The sequence below is a fragment of the Ursus americanus genome, chromosome 7, assembly GCF_024610735.1.
Source record: "Ursus americanus isolate L20-20 chromosome 7, mUrsAme1.1.p, whole genome shotgun sequence".
In the NCBI taxonomy this organism is placed as follows: domain Eukaryota; kingdom Metazoa; phylum Chordata; class Mammalia; order Carnivora; family Ursidae; genus Ursus; species Ursus americanus.
The window spans coordinates 16021299-16040371 of record NC_142133.1 but is presented as its reverse complement, the minus strand read 5'-3'; the positions used below and the strand labels follow the sequence as shown (position 1 = coordinate 16040371).

At 37.6% G+C, this 19073-nt stretch overlaps 1 protein-coding gene across 11 annotated transcripts in view; it reads right to left on the bottom strand.

The window, feature by feature from the left end:
- The window catches only part of SOCS5 (suppressor of cytokine signaling 5), a 106941-nt gene that overhangs the window by 79910 nt on the left and 7958 nt on the right, over window positions 1-19073 (bottom strand). For 4 of the 11 annotated variants that reach the window (XR_015725166.1, XM_045787925.2, XM_087863370.1 and 1 more), the window contains one exon: window positions 17545-17690. The exons of 5 other annotated variants lie outside the window; for them this stretch is intronic. The gene's annotated coding sequence lies outside the window, so the exon portion shown is untranslated. Of the gene's footprint in view, window positions 1-1975; window positions 2054-17544; window positions 17691-19073 lie in introns of all 11 variants that reach the window. 2 more of the 11 variants (XR_015725167.1, XM_087863368.1) reach the window with 1 other exon arrangement.

Here is a 19073-nt window from a genome sequence, read left to right as displayed (position 1 = left end):
AAAACGGTTAGCTTTCATTGTATATTTTACCACAGTTTAAAAAACCTGTATAACACAGAGAAGGATATACACCCTTTTAAGTCACTTTGTGTTCTGTGTGGTCAGTCAGTTCAGAGGCACTACTGAAAAAGAGAAGCCATGCCCTCTACTATTGGCAGTGTCCTTCTCTCCATGTAATGGAGAAAATGGAAAAAAAAAATTAAGTCTAAGAAATTAAGGTCTACATAGGCAATTTCCCTGTTCACATGGGTATTTAAATATCACTGGCTGCTACATCTCTGATAATTCTGCTGTAATCTTCCCGAATGTCTACCCATTCATTCAACACTTTATGAAGGTGGGCTATGTGCTAAACTTTATGTAAAGTGCTGGCGATTGAGATTGAGAGAGAGAGAGAGAGAGAGACAGAAAGAGAAGGATAAACACTCAATCTGAGAAGTCCACAATCTGGTGGAGAAGACAAACAAATTACAACACAACCTAAATTCTAATTAATTCTCATCAGTGCTGCTGGGAACACAAAGCAACCACTGCTAGCTGGGGAAGTGTGGCACACTGCTAGTTGTACCCCATACTGGTTCTCCCCTTCTTCCAGAATAAAAGCCAACAAGAATAAAGACTATATTTGTCAGCCCTCCTTTGTGTCAAAGAAGTACAAGCAGATACACAGTGTGTGAGACCCATGGAAACTTTTAAGAGATAGCTCACATACACCCTTAGTCCCTTTTTGTTCCTCCCTATGTCAGGCTGCTTAAAACAGATCCCTCAATTTTGGACCATGAGGACAAGGGTCAAACCTGAAAGACTGAAGCCCTGAGCTGGAAATTGCTTCCTTAATGACTTTGTGGAGAAGAGCAGTCATTTCAGCCCTACCCTGCAAATTCTAAACTGTTATAGGAAAGAAATTCTCTCCTGTTTTTAGGCCTGTTATTTTGGAGGTTCTGTTACTCGCCACTGTGCCTAATCCCAGCTAATGCAGGGGATCAGGGAAGGCCTGGCAGAGGAGGTGACTTTGAGTAGGTTTTGAAGAATGACGTCACCTACCCAAGTGGAGAAAGACATTCCAAGCACAGATCATGCAAAGGCACAGACGCAGGAAAAGGTCTAGCCTTCCAGAGGAAGAGGAGTGGTTCAGACGCTAAAGTATAAGGCAGGTGGAATGAAGGAAAAGAACAAGCAACCTGAAAAGCTGGGAAAAAATAGAATTTAAAGGGTATTACATGCCATGCTAAAAAAAGTACTTTTATTCCTGTACTTGGCCACATTAAATGACTATGACTTCATAGACGATTCTCTGCATATTCTGGAAGAGCCAAACGGCTCAGTCAAAAAACAATCACAACTGTATGGATAACAGTATGGTGAGGACAGGGGTTAGGCAGAAAAAGAAAATCTTATTTCTGTAAGAGAAAGGCACACCGGTATTTCTGTAAATGTTGAGGACTAGAAAAAATTAATACCTGGCACAAGGAAAAGATTAGGACTCCTGAGAGAGTGTAGGGAGAAGAATTTATGGACAATATAGAAAAGAGGGAACAAATATATAATTTGGCAATGCGTGGACCACGTAAAGATAAGAATACCCACCTCCACCTCAGTGAACTGAGGTCAATGAATTATACTGTTACTATGAGCATCTGATAATAATATTTTATTTTTATTATATCATATACCCATGGTTTCCTTTCACAAGTGGCTATCATAATTAGTAACAGCCAAAGAGCACTAGTCTATGGAAGGAATTTGGTTATTTGATGATCACATACCTTTTCCTATCAAAGAAGAGTTATAAATATGAGGGAGAAAAAAAAATCAGCGCTCTTTAAGGTTATTAAGAATTTGAATTTTTATTCAACCAAGTAGTATTCTACATTTCTGCAAAAATCATGTATTATTGTTCTAAATTTTTAGTTTTATAATTTAAAAAACAACCACCAATGCTTCATCAAAAAAAATTAAATACAGCAACTATTACCTCATAGAAGTATCAGGTGATTCCAAAATCCATTAATTATATTAGTTATATTCTCCAAGTTTCAAAGATCAGAAAATTCTAAAAAAAAGAAAAGGTCTTACAATGTTTCCATTATTTTTGTCTTTAGCTCTCCCTATATTTATGTACTGCATTTTAGCCTTTTAACAAATATTTACTGTATGCGGATCATACAAGACTGTGTGGGATACCAGAGTTTATTAACTAGACAAGTGTAGGACATGTTTTTTTTTAATGTCTTATCCTGATATTCTTGTTTTCAATTTGTTATACAAAGGGTCTTTGCTACCTTCAATCAGATTATGAGTTTTATCAAAATCCTACTCTGATAACAGGCATCAAAACACTTGCTAAGGAACATTAAGAAAAAGGATTTAATTTTTTAAAGGTGGGGGAGATGGCTTTCTCAATTAAGACTTATAATTCGTATCATTTATGTCTAACTTTTGCTTGAAAGAATGCAGTTATAGCACTTATTAACCCCTGAATTTCTCGTGATATTTATTCATCCCTTAAAATGATTATTCTATATGATAAAATAATTGGGGCAAAAATAGGAATCCAGTGGGCAAAGAGAGATCTTTGACCCAAGTAATTATTTCTCAATGAAAGCACATTACAATAAAAAAGCTTCTCCAATGATGAGACACCACACCATTTTTAAACATTGGAAAAATAAGGCTAATAGTGAAACTAGTTATTGTGAAAGCTGGTTATACAGTCACCTGATTCATTACCACAGAGAAGACTCTATGGACCTAGTCCTTAAACTCAAGAAATGGGAGTATAGTAATAGTGACTTCTAGGAACACACAAAGGGCACAGTTGTTAGTAAGCACCTACAGCTTTTGTAATATTCTTAAAGGAGTCAAGCTCCATGAAAGATCCACTCTGGCTCCTCCTCACCTCACTAGAGTCCCGGACTCCAGCTGGGTGTCCTTCAATCTGCCCTCCACACTCACCAGGGAATGCCATATAAAGCAGTCTCAGAAAATACAATTCTCTGTCCAAAATGTTTCAGTGTTCTCTACCCTACTGAGGGATAAAATGCAAATTCTTTCAAGGGAAGTATGGGGCCACTGAGAATCTGGCCCCTACCTTTTAGATACTACATTTTAATAATAGTGTTTCCTTTTCCTCTCCATTCCAAGTTCTAACCCACTTTTAATACTGAACTATGTTTGAGTTTCCTGAACACATCAGGCTTCCATTTGCACGCTTTTTCATGTTGCTATTCCCCTTGCCTGGAATGCCCTCTCCCTACTTTTACTACACCTGGTAAACCACTACACTCATTCCTCAGGTCTCAGTTCAACGGACATCTTCTCATCAAGTCCTCCAAGACTCCTCCAGGTGACCCGAAGAGCTCCTTCTCCCTGGTACTGATAAACTAGCTCTCAGAAGGGGAAAAAAGCCCTGATACAGTCACTTCTGCTATAACATTTGCTTTGAACACTCAAATTCGTGTCTGTGTGCTTGTTACATTAGGGAACAACATAAGCACAACATGAATCCCATTTGCTGTGTGCCACGAAATGCTAGATGAATGCAGAGCACTGCACCCAGCTGCACCCAGCCCTGCCCACGCACCTCCCACATCTCCCAGCTGCCTCAGGCGGCCTCCTGTGCCCGGGCCGTCCCTGTCCACATCTGGTGGTAACCTGCCCTCAGACTTCAGACACCTATTTCTACCAATTCACAATAACTCACAAGAGGCAAACTTTCCTATGCCCACTTCCAAAGGCAGACTTCAAGTCTTTTTCACAGTAAAGCACAATATTTATTATTATGTTTTTCTCAATCATTTTAACATGTAAAACTCTGCTGTCCTTTTTATTCAGTTCCCACTTTGTTTTAAAAGAAATGTGTTACTGAGAAGTTTTTGAGTGTTATGCTCCATTTTCCCCTAAGCTTGGTGATTTTTAGGAATGCACGTGTCCCATGCTAGCAGGACTGACTGCATATGGAGCACCACCACAGATGATTCCAAATACTAACAGCTGGGCTCTCATGTCCAGTTTGGCTCCAACACAACACACCCAGAGTCTGTACAAGTCTTTATCATAGCAATCATTGTTTCGCATAACAAATGTTTTCCTGTTTAAAGACAGTAAGCTTTCAATAGGGCCCTCTTCACCTTAATACCAACATTCCCTAAATAGTACCCAGCTGTTACTAGGTGTCCTCCTAATGTAGACACCATAGGGTAACAAGACTTAAGATCTAATATAAATAATGCTAACTTTCTACGATGGAAAAGTAATATCTGCTCTGCTCCAAACCCCAGCCACCCTATTAGTAAGTGGAGAGATGGGATTCAAACAGTGTTTCTAACTCAAAAGTTTATTGCAAAGACAATGCTTCATAACCAACCAACTAATCTACATGTAGATTATCGATTAATTTAAAAAACAGATTCTGGAGATGTGGTCTTATGGATTTTTTTGGTGACTGATAAATTTATATAAGATTTACAAGAGGGGCGCCTGGGTGGTTCAGTCGGTTAAGCATCTGCCTTCAGCTCAGGTCATGATCCCAGGGCCCTGGGATCCAGCCCCGCAGGGCTCCCTGCAAGCGGGGAGTCTGCTTTTCTCTCTCCCTCTCCCTGCCGCTCCCCCTGCTTGTGTGCTCCTTCTCTGTCAAATAAATAAATAAAATCTTTAAAAAAAAGATGTCTTACAAGAGTATGTAAATTTAACTTAGTTACATATTTAATCTCTCTTGTGAAAAAGATAAAATTACACAAAATAGGGCCTATCCTCCAAATACGGGCCATTTTATCTAATCCAATCTTAATCTAAGCCCATATCAAAAGTTACCTTGAAATTTAGGACAAACAGCAGTACTATATACTAAAATTTAAAATATAGAATACTATATAGCATAGTAATTACCAGTGGTTTATTGGCCAAAACCCCATCTAAGCTGATTTCTTTACATACACATGCACACACATGTACACACATACGTTTAAAATCTTAAAATTCATAGTACTTACTTTTTAACTACTGCTTCCTTGATAATATAGAAAAGTATAATCTCGAAGCTATATATTGGTGATTTTAGTAAAAAACTAAAATTTGTTCTTTTTCAGCATACTACTGTATGTCTCAAACAATGGTGAAAAGTTACATCAGCTTCGTATACTCAAGTTTGGCTATGAAACTGGAACATACTCAGTGCCTGTGAGTCCGACAGCACAGAGAACTAGTGCTCACATTTAGCATGCACCAGGACAACCCAGGCGTATCAAAACAAGCTACTGGGCTCCACTCTTAGAATTCTGATTCAGTAGGTCTGAGGTGGGGTTAGAGATTTTGCATTTCTAAAAACTTCTCAAGCGATCCTGATGCTGTTGGTACTGGGACCACACCTTGGGGTCAGAGTGCCTGTGTTCAAATCCCAGCCTGTCACTTAGTATCTTTGTTCTCTGGACATAGTTTAAAAGTTTTACCCCTCAATTTTCCCATGTTTAAAAGGCAGAGAATTACCAGAAAATTAAGCAAATAATATATTTAAAGTGCCCAGCATATGGTGAGGACTCAAATGATAACTACCTATGTTGGCTGAATAAATGAATGCCATACTTAATAGTACACACTTGCAAGTGCTGGCTAAGATGGAGAAAAAACACATCACACCCTGTCTCTCCTAAGAATACAGCTATAAAATCAAAATACAATGAATGGAGCAGCTATATAAAGAATGTGAAAAATAAATCATAGCAGCCAGACTGAGGAAGAAGACCAGAATCCAAAGCATCATAGAAGCAGTGTGGGTTTACTGCCCCCGCACCGCCCCCCCACTCCTGTTGCCTAGACTGGGGGAAACCTGGAAGTGGCATCAACATAGGCAGTGTTCCAGGAAAAACCCTCTATTTCTGGCTGAGCAGGGAAAGGGATCTCCTGGCAGTAACAGCAGGGGGCCCATTCGTACCCTAAAAGTCTGAGGAAAGTCTCCTATCCCAGAAGCTGTGGTTTCAAGAGGGTGTTGCAAACCTCCCTCCCCAACCCCCCAACCTGTGCTCCCACCACTTGTCCCTGGATGTGGGTGCAAATGCAAGAAGTTAGCAGAGTGGACAAAGCTTTCTGGCTAGAGGACCAAAGAGGGGAGCCCCCAGGGAAGTAGGAAGTATAAGGGAAATTGCTTAATGCGTGGAACTCAGAAAACCAACTCCATAAGGTTGATTATGACCTCCCGGGCTCACTCCAGAGCAGAACATGGCATGGATCTCATCCTAAACACAAACCAGAACCTTTGAGAACTGAACAGAGATAGAAAGTCACCTATCTCCAACTGGCCAATGGGCAGTATGCACAGAACAGATCCAAACAGCAAATCACTGTAGGCTTTGAAAACGGAACTAACACTGAAATCACAACCCACAGAAAGCTGGCTGCAACTTGTATGCCGAACCCAAGAAGGGTGACTGCATACTAAAAAACAAAAATGAACATAGAATTTAAACGAGACCCACGGCCTTATAATACTGAAGAATGCAATCCAAAATTACGTAGGAACATCTCAACTTGCATGGGACAATAAACAGACACTGATATTGAGATGACACCAAATGTTGGAATTATCTGACAAAGACTTTAAAACATTAATATAAAAATGCTCCAAGAAGGGAGAACACTCTTGAAATGAATAAAAGTTCTCAGCAAAAAAACTGAATTTAAATAGAAATTTTAGAACTGAAAAATAGAATAACTGAAATAATTCACTGGATGGGCTTAATAAGTAAAACAGAGATGACAAAAGAAAGCCAGTGAACTTGAAGACAGACTGATAAAAAATATTTAGTCTGCACAACAAAACAAACCAAAAAAATGAACAGAGCACCAAGGACCTTTAGGATACCAAAAGGCCTAACATTAGCATCACTGGCATCCTAAAAGGAGAGTGACAGTGTAGTACAGAAAAATATTTGAGAAAATAAAGGCTGAAAACTTTACAAACTTGGTAAAAGACACAATGTATGTACACATTTGAGAAGCTCAGAGAACCTAAAGAGAATAAACCCCTGAGAAATCCATGCTTAGACACATCATAGTCAAAGTGATAAAAACTAAAAACAGTGAAAAAATTTGAAAGTAGCCAAAAAAATAAAGGGATGCATTGCTTATAGGGGAATGGCAACTTAAATGAATGTGTTCTTACAAGAGCTGAAAGGATGTTAAAATGCAGTTTGGTGCAATTAAAAAACTGACAACAAATATTTACCCTTTGATTGACAAGTTAATTACAGAATGCTTAAAATATTTCAATTCCTCGGAGTAATACAAAAAGAGATCACAATGGTATAGGTCCTCAAGGACTTAGCTGAGCAGACAATACAGACCCATGAGATAATTAGACACCACAACTGTAAATAAGAAAGTACTATATAGAACAATTAGAGATAACATCTAAATAGATGTCAAAACATTCTTTAGTAAGTCTCCCATACAAGTCAAGTGGTAATTCAGAAGAGAAAACAAATTTGGCTGATGTAGGGAGGCCCTGGAATCCAGTGAAGAGAAGAGTTTGCTGGGGCCAGAGGCCTGCCTCAGCTCTGCCATGAAAAACTCCTGGCTAAGTCCCAACTGCTCCATGGTGCCTAGTGAGCAAACATGGTACTTGACACACACACAAAGGACATTTGCTCATTCGCCTCTGATTTGGATATGGCTAAGCATGGAAGGAAACACAGGCCAGGGGCTTCTTCTAGAAGAAACTCACTCAGGATATCTGCAATTCAGGGCTACGGCAAACTCACTGCATGAATTCAATACTGCCTTTTCACAACCATGTGAAGAAAGGATGCTGACACCAAAAGAAGGAGCTGGCTGCTCTCCTGGTCTCCTCCAGAGCAGAAACTCTTATACCAAGGGTCTTACTGTCCTGGGCCCAGCTGCACTGGCACCTCACAGTCCCAGGAACCCCCTATGATACATCAGCTGTCTGGCTTAGTTTCAGTCTGGTTCCCTGGGTCTCAGTCGGCTCATCTCAAAGAGAAGGAATTGGATCAAGTCCTTTATAACATCACGATCTATGAATATAATAAATTAGAAATATGAATCATAGAGCATAAAGCTTACTAAGTTGTCAGCTATGAGTAAAAACAGCTTATTAAATCTGTTATCTGGACTTTGTTTTACGAGAAATATCAAGCTGTTTTAGAAATGCCAAATCAGAAAAGCAAACACTACGGAAGTCCTTAAAAGAATGATTCTTACCTTAGTCTCAAGATACCAAAACGGTTAGATCTCACAGTAGAACATAACCTATGCTACGTGCAAACTCATTACAGTTCTTCACTAGATTGAATTAAATTCTACCACTCAAAACAATATTCTTATAAATCAAGTAATGTTTGTACCTTTATAACACCAAGCACATCAGAGTTCCCAACAATGTCTGCAGGGAACAAGAAAAGATTACCTTTCTTAACTGCCAGGACTCAAATTCAGAAGTAGAAGAAAGCAAGTCTAGGGGCTCCTGGGTGGCATAGCGGTTAAGCGTCTGCCTTTAGCTCAGGGCGTGATCCCGGCGTTATGGGATCGAGCCCCACATCAGGCTCCTCCGCTATGAGCCTGCTTCTTCCTCTCCCACTCCCCCTGCTTGTGTTCCTTCTCTCGCTGGCTGTCTCTATCTCTGTCGAATAAATAAATAAAATCTTAAAAAAAAAAAAAAAAGAAAGCAAGTCTTAACAATTACTGAACGGCAACTAGGAGCTAGGCATTGTGCTGGTCACTTTATGTAGATTACCTTATTTAGTTCCTGCAATAATCCTATGAGGTAGCTAGTTATTACCATTCTAATGATGAGAAAATTGAGATTCAGGAGGTTAAGAAATTTGCCTAGAGCTACAGAGCCCTTGACAAAGCTTAAGCGCGGTGATCAAAGAAGAATGTACCACTGTCCCAAGTGTGTTCAGGGAAACACTCAGAGCAGCAGACCCAACTGTTCACATCTCTTTAGTAGACGTGGCCCTACTATGATGATGTGGGTGATGTGGGCCATCAAACAATCATGGCTTGATATTATTTAATGTAAATTAAGAAATTAATGTTGTTTTCCAAATGAGTCTTCAGTAAATTTGCTTAGCATGAAATCACCTCCCTGACCAAAATGAGTTTCTGGACCTACAACTGCTGAGGAACAGACATCAGACTACTCAAGTTAAGGTCATTCTCTGAGGTCTGGTATGAATAGCACCTCCCCGGAGGACGTGTCTATTTCTTTTTTTCATTAACCACAACATTCCTTTGTCTCTTCTTCTGAATATTAACTTTCTCTGCTGGATTTCTAACATGTTCTATATATAGCAAAAAATGTGAAGCTGAGTCACTACAGTGAGTTCCTGAAGAGCACTAGGTCCATATGCTCACGATGCCAGGAAGAGAAACAGCAAATATAATATTTTATTGAGAAAACTTAAGACTGTGACTTCTCTCTTTTTTTTTTTAATATTTTATTTATTTATTTGACAGAGAGAGACAGCCAGCGAGAGAGGGAACAAAAGCAGGGGGAGTGGGAGAGGAAGAAGCAGGCTCCTAGCGGAGGAGCCTGATGTGGGGCTCGATCCCAGAACGCCGGGATCATGCCGCGAGCCGAAGGCAGACGCTTAACGACTGAGCCACCCAGGCGCCCCTGTGACTTCTCTCTTAACATAAGGACATCTACATCCACAAGGAGGTAGGCAGTAACAGTAAGACAAAACTTCTTTAAAAAACAAAAAGTTCTGGGAAACAGAAAAAAGGAAAGAAAGCAAGCAATATTCAATCTCTTCAAGTGCACAAAGAAGTGCTTGATAGAAACCCATAATTTTAAACTATAAAACATGGGAGATTGTCTAAGTTTAGAAAAAAGTTTAGAATACATAATACTCATCTAATGTGAGAATAAATGTCTCTTTCACTAGATTTATACTGATAAAGCTCAAGCTACAGAATCTGCAAAAATGGAATAGAGGCATGATCAAGAGAAGAACTAAAAATCACTTAGGGGCACCTGGGTGGCTCAGTCGTTAAGCGTCTGCCTTCGGCTCACGGCGTGATCCCGGCGTTCTGGGATCGAGCCCCATATCAGGCTCCTTCGCTGGGAGCCTGCTTCTTCCTCTCCCACTCCCCCTGCTTGTGTTCCCTCTCTCGCTGGCTGTCTCTCTCTCTGTCAGATAAATAAATAAAATCTTTACCAAAAAAAAAAAAATCACTTAAATCCTTGTTCCCTCATCCTCCCAATCATTAATTCTCACACAATTTTAAAACGAAAGCAAGTTGTTTTTAGGATGATTATTAACATCACAGTACATGCTTATTGTAGAAAATGCGGAAAACATTAAATAGTGTATGAGATGACTGAAAAATAACCCATAATCTAACTACTCACAGTTAGCATATTTTATATCCTAACTTTTAAATAAAGATTTCCTTTTTAAAAAACTCAGAAGTATCACTCTACTTTTTTGTTTACTGCATTTGAACATTTTCTTATACCTTACACCCTTAAACATCCTAAAGCTCATGATTTTTATCACTTGTCAATCATTCTTAGTATACTGAAAATTTTAAAGAACATGATTGATAATGGTTTTATAGTACTTGGTCATATAGTAGCATAATCTAACCATTTCAGAGGCTTCCCATTTTTTAACATTATAAATGGCATTGTAATGAATAAGAAATATACACCTACACATACATTTATATGAATCTCTTATTTCCTTATAATAAATTCCTAAAGATGGAATTTCGGGGCAAAGGGTCTGAACAATTTTAAGGATTCTGAATATTACCAAATTACTACTGTAATAGACTGAATGTTTGTGTACCCCCAAATCCACATGTTGAAATCTAATTAATCCCTGATGTGACAGTATTTGAAAATGGGACCTTTGGGAGGTAATTAGATCATGAGGGTGGAGCCCTCATGTATGGGATTAGTGCACTTTAAAAGAAGCCAGAGGGGCGCCTGGGTGGCTCAGTTGTTAGGCATCTGCCTTCGGCTCAGGGCGTGATCCTGGCGTTCTGGGATCGAGTCCCACATCGGGCTCCTGTGCTGGAAGCCTGCTTCTTCCTCTCCCACTCCCCCTGCTTGTGTTCCCTCTCTCGCTGGCTGTTTCATTCTCTGTGAAATAAATAAATAAAATCTTAAAAAAAAAAAGAAGGCAGAGAGCTATCTAGCTCTCTTTGTACCATGTAAGGAAACAAGAAATCTGCAGTCTACAACCCTAAAAAAGGGTTCACTAGAGTGCAGCACTACCTAGGACTTCTAGCCTCCGAACTGTGAGAAATAAATTCTGTTTATAAGCCCCCTGTTGTTTATAATACCATAAGTTTATGGTATTTTGTTCTAGCAGCCTGAGCTAAGGTAGCCATTTAGAAAGTTGTATCAATTTATGCTCCTACCAAAAGCAGGAATTTGCCAACACTTGATTCTTTTAATATGACAGACCTATTAAAGCACACAACCTATGACATACTGATTCTAACCTCTGAGACTTTTTCCATAAGTTTATTTCATAAGCTTAGAGGAAAATATTTTGTAGTAAAATTTTTTTACCTGCGGGTAAGCAATTTTTCCAGCGTTGTTTTTCAAACAAATTTATCTCTGTTAATTAAATTAGTTAACTGAAATGGTATGAATTGCATAAATTCATTTAAAAATTAAGGTTATTCTTCTATGTGTATATTTGCAATAAAAGATGTCTAAAATAATGAAGATGACCATGGTAAACTCTGGGTTTTGAGATACTGAGTTCTCTTTCTTTCTTTCTATGTGATTTTAAATTTTTTATTTTTAGTTTTCAAAATTAAAAAATTTTCAAAAATATTTTCTTTTTTTAAAAATCCTTCTTCTTTCTCTCTCTCTGGTATGGCTTAAAAATTAAAATACGAGCTAACATTCTTTATAATGAAGCCATACTCTAAAAAGTATGATATATCAAAAATTATAAAGTTTTTCAAAAAAAGAAAAATTAAAATCCTACATATCTATTACAGTTATGATGGAGTAACTGGTACTGGTCTAGACCTCCTGCTGTAAATGACCATAAAACTGAGCAATATACATAAAATATTATTTGCAGATATTGGGCAGTGCAGGTCTGTCATTCCTGAGTGAAGGGAAACAAAAATTCTTGAATGCCCTGACTTTCTGCTTGTGCCACAGGAAAGGGAAACCCAAAAAGAGCACAGAGATCTCATTGAGTTGAGGAAAAAGAACTTGAAGTATGAAGCTAATAGAAGTCACTGGAATTTAAGCGTCAGAATACAAGAAAGAAGGGAGTTGTGGAGAGAAAAAGTTTCAGAAATCTGCAGAGAGATCTCCTAATTCTTTGCCTGGAAACCAACCTGCATAAGCACAAGGCAAGACTCCAATGAGACCAAAGAATAAAATCTGCAGGAAAAACAACTACAGAGTGTGAGGTGAACAACTATTTGAGCTTGCAAAGGTCTGGGAGACATTCAAATTCGGGCAGTTAGAGTGGAGAGACCTCACCGAACATCATATGCATTTGATAGATACCCCAGAAAGGCTATACCTCTGTATCAGGGCTAAGCTAGTCCTGGAATAAATAAAATGTTGAAACCAAAGATAAAAAGAATCTTTAAAGCAGCCAGAAGAGCAAAAAAAGACATATTACACCAAAAGAACAATGGTAAAAATAATCACTAAATTCTTATCAGAAAAAGTTAAGCTAGAAGATATTTAAATGATGACTTTAAAGTGCTACAAGGGGAAAAAATGCTATCGACTTAAAATTCTATATCCAACATAAATATCCTTCAAAACTGAATGCAAAAGAGAATAAAACAAGATCCAGAATTATCCTTCTACCATAAATAAGTAGAAAACTAGTCAAAATATGAAACAACTGTCCAGATAGCAGACAACAGGCCATATGGACACACAATGCTTGAAAGAAGGGAAACAAATGAGGTGAGCCCAAAGACTGTCCCAGCTTTCTGTGTGGAACTACAGCACATGCAAAGGGAACTCAAGTAGAGGCAATAGTCTCACTGAGTTGAGGTGACAGAGCTTGGAATTTGTGAAGTCTGAGAAAACTAGAATTTGTAGGGCATATTATCACAAAGGAAGAAGCTAAATATAAATGCTCCAAAAACCTGCAAAAAGGGTGTCCTTAAATTTCTGGCTAAATACCAATCTGCATATGTGTTGTATGAAAATCTATGAGGCTAAACAAAAAACAACTTCTAAAAAAATAATAAATGCTGCGGATCCCTAATCCAAACAACTCCCGTAGTTCACATGGGGGCAGGCCCATTCAGTTTCCATCAACCCAAGGTGAATAAACCCTGATGAAGACATTAGGCAATCAAGGGAGACACAAGAAGGGGCAAGATTCAGTAGTGGGCCCAAACTAGGCCTACGCTAAAAGCTATTCTAGAACTGCCAAAACCCAAACCCCAAAACCCTGAAAACAAAACTCAAAAGATCAAGCTGATCCACAAATAAATTAACTGCCTGCCAGAGCGAAACTTAATAGTCAAGAAAGAAAAAAAAAATCAAGACACTCAACATAACTTCATAAAAAATTACCAGACATAGGAAAAAATAAGAAATGGTAACTTATAATCAGGATCTAGAAGTGGCAGGGATTAGGAGAACTTTTGATATAAAGGCTTTACTTTTTATTTTTTTAAAGATTTATATATGGGGGGAAGAGAATGTGTGTGCATGAGTAGGAGGAAGGAAAGAGAGAGAATCTCAGGCAGACTCTTTATTGAGTGTGGAGCCTAATGCAGGGCTCGATCCCATGACCCAGAGACCATGACCTGAGCCAAAATCAAGAGTCGGACGTCTAACCAACTGAGCCACCCAGGTGCCCCGAGAACTATGAAGGACTTTAAAACAGTATTTAGAGGCTTAAACAAAAACATGAACATAATGAAGAAAAGATTTCAACAGAGAAATGGAAATTATTTTTTAGAAAAACAGTGGTAATTCTAGAACTATAAAAAAGTATATCTGACATAAAAAATTAACTGGATGGAAATAACAGCACATTAGACAAAGGAGACTTAAAACAAAATCTGTGTACTTGAAGACAGGGAAAAAGACTTTTCAAACTGAAGGAAAAGAAAAAAAGATTCGAAGAAAAATGGACAGAGATTCAGTGACCTGCCAAAAAAACACATGTAGGACTTAAGTCTGAAAAGAAACACTTGGGAATTTAAAATTTTGAAGAGAGATGGCTAAAAATTTCACAAATATGATGAAAACAATACACCCACAGATCTAAGAAGGTCAATAAGCCCCAAGGATAAACACAAATGAAACCACACCAAGGAGTATCATATTAAAGTTGTTGAAACCCAGTCAAAGAGAGAAAAATCTTAGGAGCAACCAAAGGCATATTACATATAGGAAAACAAATATAAGAATCACCATAGAATTCTTGTCAGAAACTATGCAACTAAAATAGTTAAAAAAAAAAAATCTTTAAAGTGCTAAAAGGAGAGGAAAAAAGCCCCGAAAACCTAGAATTCTATATCCATTAACAATAGCTTTCAAAATTGAAGGCAAAATAAGGGGGTGGGGGGAGGCTGCACTATAAGAAATGTAAAGGGAAGTTTTTAAACAAAAGGAATAGGATACCTGACACAAGCTTGGATCTATACAAATAAACATCTAAAGAAATGGTTAAAATGAAGGAAATATTAAAGACATTTTTCTCATTTTTAAGAAGATTTTATTTATTTGAGAAAGAGAGATGGAGAGAGAGAGGGTGTACATGTACAAGCGGTGGGGGGGAGAGACAGAGAGAGCCAGAGAAGCAGGCTCCCTGCTGAGGAGGGACTCCGCCAACTTGGGGCTCTATCCCAGGACCCTGGCAGACGCTTAAACAACTGAGCCACGCACGTGTCCCCATTTTTCTCATTTTTAATTGCTCTAAAAGGTAAGTGCCTAACAAAAGCAAAACCAGCAATGGGGTTTAAACCCACATAAAATCAAGATGTATGACAGAAAAAAAAAAAAAAAGCCCAAAAGATGGGAGGAAATGGGAGTATAGCATTATGATGTAAGATTTTTGCATTATACATGAAGTGGCATATTATTTGAGGGCAGACTGTTATTAAAAATAACCACCAAAAGCAGACAGAAAATCAAGGAAAAAAGAAAAAACAGTATACAATAAGATAGTACATTTTAATCCAACCCTATCAAGAAATACATTAAATGTAAATGGTCTAAACTAATGGTTGGCAAACTTTTTCTGTAAAGAACCAGAAAATATTTTAGGCTTTAAGGACTATATGGTCTCTATCCCAACTATTAAAGCTTGACATCATAGCATAAAAGCAGCCATAGATAATATGTAAGTGAATGGGCATGACTGTGTCCCAATAAAACACTCACATAAACAGTCTGCCAGCCATAGTTCTGCCAACTCACAGTCTAAACATACCAAGCTTATAACGATGTCAGATTGGATAAAAAAGCAAGACCCAACTATATGCTGTGTACCAAAAAAACACTTTAAATATAAATGACATAAATAAGTTAAAAGTAAGTGGATGGAAAAAGATATATCATGCAAACATTAATCAAAAGAATTTTTAGTTTCAGACACAGAGATTTCAGAATTTAAGAGAAATTACCAGCAATATAAAGGGTATTTCATGACGACAGAGGGGTCAATTCATCAACAAGACTTAATCCCAAATGTGCTGCAACACATGTAATAGTGCTCAGCACATGAAACAAATCTGAAGGAACAGAAAGGAGAAACAGACAAATCTAAACCCGTAGGTGAAAACTTCAACTCCTTTCTTGATAGAACAAGTAAGTAGCAAATTGGTAAAAATATAAGAAGATATACAAAGACCAACCTAACTTCACTGACTCTATGGAACACAGCACCCGATAGGAGAAGATACAGTCTTCTCAAGTACACACTGAACATTAACCAAGATACACCATATGTTGGGACATAAACCAATCAAAAAGCTTAAATGGATTGAAATTATTAAGACTATGTTCTCTGACCAAAATGGCATTAAATGAAAACACAGTAACAAAATACCTGGAAAATCCCAAATATTTGGAAATTATTTAGACAACACTTCAGAACAATCCATAGGTCAAAGAAAAAATTACAAGTAAAAAAAAAAAAAAGATTTTGAATTGAAATGATAATGAAAATTTATGGCTTTAAAAGTTGATAATTTTTTAAAATTAATTCTTAATTCAATGATCTAAACTTTTACCTTAAAAGCCAGAAAAAGTATAACAAATTAACTCAAAGTAAGGAGGAGGTAAGGAATTAATGAAAGAGCTCAACTCGAACTATAAAATAAACCACAGAGAAAACCAACAAAACCAAAAGCTGATTTTTTAAAGGACAGAGAAAATTGATAAGCCCTAGCTAGACTAATCATGAGAGGAAAGGTAAAATGGACAAATGCCTCAAGCACAAATTACTGAAACAGGAATAAAAAGAAATAGAATAGACTTACATCTCTTCATTTAAAAATTGAATCCTTAATTAAGAACCCTTCCACAACAAACAAACAAACAAACAAACAAACAAACAAACAAACACGACCCTCCAGGCCCAGATAGCTTCATTGGTGAATTCTATCAAACATTTAAGGAAGAAAATCAACTGTACCCAAACTCTTCTGTAAAACAAATGAAGAGGGGACATTGTTAGCGGGAGTATAAAATGGTAAACCCACCTTAGAAATTGTTCTGCCAGTTTCTCATAATGTTAAACGTACACACATCCTATAACCCAGCAAGTCGACTTCTAGGTAGTCACCCACATGTAAGGAATATTCATGTCACGAAAGCCTCGTATAAGAATGTTCATAGGAGCATTAGTCCTAGCAGTTAAAGACCGGAAACAACCCTTTTCCACAGTAAAAACCGATAAATTATAGTATATCCATACAACCAAATGCTACTCAGCAACTAAAAGGAACTAACTATTGTTACATGTAACATGGATGAATCTATATTTTAAACAAGAGCTTCATACAAATTTTATGCCCAGGCAAGTTTGAGAACCACTGTTACAGAAGCACACACATAATAACAAAAGGGAAAATATAAAAGATTTAGGTAGTCTATAAATTAATCAGTGCAACATACATCATAAATTGATCAGCTGTCATTTTCCATAGATGCTTAATTGCTATTTCAATTATGGTTACAATAGTCCTGTGTGTTCACATTTCTACTTAGGCCCTTTAGGGACTTCCAGTTCCAAATTATAGTCTTTGATCCTCTAACTACCCTAATTTCTCATTAATTCCAACGTAAACTATGCATTTTAGATAAGGAATTCTGTCGATCAGTTCCTTTGCTTTTTTTTCGTACAGTTTTCTCAACCCCTTAATAGTGGTATTCTTACTGTTTCCTGCACAGCCTTGACGTTCTACCTCCTTTAAAACTGAACCAAAAACTCATCTTTTCCACTAAGTGCTAAACCACCTCAGATTTTTTCCAAATTCTTTCAGCACTTGAAGATCTTGCTCCTAATAGATGGACTATTTATTTTTACTAAGTTTGGACACCTCCTCTTAATGACTCACCAACTCCGTCCCCTGGTTTAGAGAGTAGAATCTTTGGAAGAGAATTGAAAAGATTACAGTTCTCTTCGAGGTTCTTTCTCTTGCGATGTTTTTACTTTTCCCTCTTGGAATGCATTCTATTTGCCGGAGCCTTAAGCTCTATAATGCTAAAGGGTAGGAGAGAAAGAGAGGCAAAGAGATGGTTGATTAGGATGGCTCTGGACTAGGTTTTAAAGAAGGCGAAAAAAGCCTTCAGGCTTCATTATCTGTTCAGACTACCTCACCAGCCCAGGAAGCAAACGGGATTCCAAAGAGAGTTTCAGTGAGGAATAAGAAAGTGCATTTGTTACAAATTCCCACTGTTGTACTGGAAGACCAGTGTACCATGGTACACTGTTCCAAGGACTCTTAAATATTTCTGGCAGTAAATGTTTCTACATATGCTTTGTAGGGTTAGATGGTGCGGGGAGGTTGAGTTGAGGGGGGCAAAAGGTAAATATTAAAAAAATGTCTACACTCTTGGACTAAGTACCAGTACTGGCGGTTACGTTTTGTTCTGCATACATTATTATTTAGGAATTATGGTCATTACTCACTTAATTTCACAAGTTTCAACTCTAAACCTTTTGCCTTCCAAATCCTATCTATAAACCTGGCCACACTTCTGAGCTAGACCCATATTTCCAGCTGATGTTTTGGTCACGTTATTATTTATCTAAAAAGCATACTACTTACCTGAAAACCCATTATTCCCCCTCTCTCAAACTTGCACATATTATTCAACTGCCAAATCAGAAACCTTAGATTCATCCTCAGCTTCTATCACCTCCAAACACTAACTACACAGAGCCTTAAATGCATCCCTGCATGTGATCTACCAATATATTGGAGGCCAGAGAAAATGCCTCATTCACTTACCCTGCCATATGTATTACTTGGTGAATAAATATCTCCAAACTCTATTCCTCCAGACTATTCTCTTTACTACTGCTATAACCAGCTTTCTACAACAGCAAACTGTGTCACTTCCACATCTACAAAACAAAATAAAAACCCAAACTCCTTGTATGGCATATGAGACCATTAACAACTTGTTCCCATTCTACCTTGATTCTAGTCTGATTTCCTAATTTTCTTTTGTACTCTTTTGACAGATCAAATTTCATCCTTCTCCTTAAACACACTATACCCTTTCATTTTTAATAATCTAGAATAAATAGAAACTCAGTCCAGCCTGCTTTATTTTTATGGTCACCCTTATACTATTTAAAGCCATTAGCTAAACCTGTACAGAAGTAATGAGCAAACGAACCATCAGAAGATACAGTCAACTCTCAATTAGCTTACTGTCATATTCTTATTAACCTGGTCAGCGTAGACTAAATGGAAAAGTGAGTAAAATATTTCAACTGCTTGCTGAGCTTCTTCCTTACCGTAAATTAATGTTAAAAGTCTTCAGTTGCAGATTTATTATCCTCCTTTTGATTGACAGACACAAAGAGAACTATAATTCAAATTTCTTCACATCTACCCTTTTCCTTCATCTTTTA